The 2,781-nt window shown below is 37.3% G+C and overlaps 1 long non-coding RNA gene across 1 annotated transcript; it reads left to right on the forward strand.

Annotated features, from left to right (window-relative positions):
• The first annotated feature begins 755 nt into the window (after positions 1–755).
• Positions 756–2,781, forward strand: LOC111373723. Its single transcript, XR_002699020.1, has 2 exons — positions 756–788; positions 896–2,781. It is a non-coding gene; the product is annotated as an uncharacterized LOC111373723 (long non-coding RNA).

Genomic DNA, 2,781 nt, shown 5'->3' on the forward strand with positions numbered 1-2,781 from the left:
TAACATTTTCCTTTTACACTTGTGATCCTGATAGACTCATTTGATGACATTATACTTGATCTACGTCTGATTATTGCTTTTTGTTGTTGGTATCTATCAGAAGAACACTATTTGCATGTTGCAGTAGTATTAAATTTTAAGGCATGAAATTGTATCAATTATGATCAATTATTTAACTTATTTCGCTTCTCGACTAGGAGAATATGTTGGTCTGACAGGTGCCAGGTTGGCTGGTGCTGAGATGCTTGCATGCGGTCTAGCAACTCACTTTGTTCTGTCAGAGGTATGATCCTAAGCTCCCGGGATTAACATGCTGCAACTATTATTGGCATGAATTTACGAAACACAACTTTTCTTGATTCCGCTCATAAGAATTCTTATAGGTTCGAAGTTTTATATGTCTAGCATGGTTTGTTGTCAAAATAGAGTTCTATGTTCTAAGAGAATTCATTATGGACTTAGATATTCTTGTTGTCATTTTTTCATATTGTTTTTAGGGCACTTTCCGGTGGTCCGGAACTAAAACTTTATTTTTGTACCTGATCTAGGACCTATTTTCATTAGTTTGTCGAAAAGTGGGAACAATCCTTTAAGATTGCTTAGATATTAGCTAAAAATTGGAAGCTTCAATTGTTTGTTGTATTATTGTAAATTTGTTGTTTATGGAGCCACAGCTAAATTTCGCTATTTTTTTTTTAGCTGTGATGAGAAGGAAAACAAAATTGATATTTTCGGTTGAAATGTCCTAAGCTACACTGGAAGATTCTCCCATACTCCCCCTCAATCATGTAAGAAGATGTTTATCGTTCTCAGCTTGCTTTTAATGACGTCAAACGAGTGATTTGAAAGTCTCTTAGTCAATATTTCTGTCGCCTAACTTTCTGTAGATATGTAGGGAATGCATATTAGACCAATAGTGCTTAGAGGTGGATTCCCAGGCCGGATCCTAGGTGATAAAGGGCTTTATGATGTTTCTCAGGGAAAAGTGGTTGCACCTCACTACATTAGCTGCTCTACCATATCAGATCCAGTGGTCTTGTGTTCGATTCTCTTGAGGGAATAATGATGTGGAACATCACTTGAATATGAGAGTGTGCCTATTTCGTAAGGGATTCTTCGACGTAAGGTCCATACGAATAGTCTTTGGGATGGACTCTCAGGCGTGATCCTGTGTGATGAAGGGTTTGATTGCAGCTCTTGTTCCAGCTATAGCTTTTGGGAAAAGTGGGTGAATCTCCCTACATTATAGCTCCTTAGGATTGAACTTGAATTACTTTCTACACCCAAAAGATAAGCTACGGAGGGTTTAGTTATAGTATGTAACAATAACATCAACTTCTCCTCTGGGCACTTGTGTATTTATCTGTCAACCTATGCATATTCTTTCCGTACATCAAACTTATGACTTGGGCCAATGGGGATGTCATCTGGTCTATACACCATAGCATTCAGTTTCCATGAGGAGGTATAGTATATCCTTCTGCTATGAGATTACTATTCCATCTTTTGTGTGAGCAATCTCAATCCTTATTCCAATCTTCCAAGGTACTTAAATTTTAACTCCTTTTGCAAGTTGCTCCTTTAGTTTTCCTATTTCCTCCAAGTCATCTCCTGTTACAACAATGTCATCCTCATAGAGCATGAGGATCTTAAACTCTTTCGTGGGGGTTTTCCTTCACTGTGGTTATGCTCCAAAAAAACCCCAGACCATGCCGTAGGTGTTTGTTCGAGAATTGTAGAGATTTTTTATGTTTGTATACTTTATTCATTCAAAATTCGTCAACAATGTCATAGTTTCATACGAAACTTGATACAATGCTTGAGATGTAGGAATTCATGATCCCATTCCCAGATCTTGTGGCTTAAAAGGCCCCAGGATGACTTAGGTTGTTTAGGGGCTTCAGGTTTAAGTGATATGTTTGTTATTGTTGGTCATTGAAAGGATACAAACTCCTTTAGCAACTTTTCCACCTATCAATTTTTGAATCTCTTTGTTCAGTTGTTCCTTCTCCTTTTCCTTAGCACCACCAGAAAAAGCTAAAGGCTCTCGTTCGGGAGCCGGCCTTAACTCCCCCAATAATGTCTTTCCTTTGTTTAAAGAAAGTCCTCTCTGAGCTAGAAAAAAAGTCAGTATTTGTCCAACATGATCTTTTCCCTTGGTACGAGGATTCTTCTATGAAGGAATGCACCAACCTAACACCACTAGAGCGTTAGATGTTGAAAACCTTTGTTTTCCTAATGTCTTTCTAACAACCTGCCAGTAAAGAAAACCATGCTGGCAAAGGAAAATATACTCCATTACTAATTAGGACCTTGTTCATCAAGTAGAGGGTGGAATGTGATTCACTCCGGGTTGGTCAAGGTCTCCACTCAGACTACTCCAGATATCAATTCATTGTTGCTACATGTCCGATGTGGTACTTTTTGCTTTATTTCCGGCGGAGGGAATAAAGTTGCCCATGAGTTGTCATGTCATGTTTATGTTGAGTTTGATGATAGAGTCTTGAATGTATTTTTCTTTTTATTTCACCTGTAATTTGAGGCGATTTACATTAATAAAATACAATAGTTTGCTCTCAAAAAAAAAAAAAAGGGGAACTTCATTGTATGTATATTCCAGCTTAAAATGCTTCTTATAACCACGTTCTTTTAACTGAATACATTCAACAACATAAAAAGCACGTGAAAAAGGTATGTAGATTATCTATTAGGAAGTTCAAAGAAACACACATTAATCATACAAATTAACCCTTCCTGTACATGTATCCAGTTGAAAAATAT

This window comes from Olea europaea, unplaced genomic scaffold, assembly GCF_002742605.1.
Source record: "Olea europaea var. sylvestris unplaced genomic scaffold, O_europaea_v1 scaffold11589, whole genome shotgun sequence".
NCBI classification, from domain to species: domain Eukaryota; kingdom Viridiplantae; phylum Streptophyta; class Magnoliopsida; order Lamiales; family Oleaceae; genus Olea; species Olea europaea.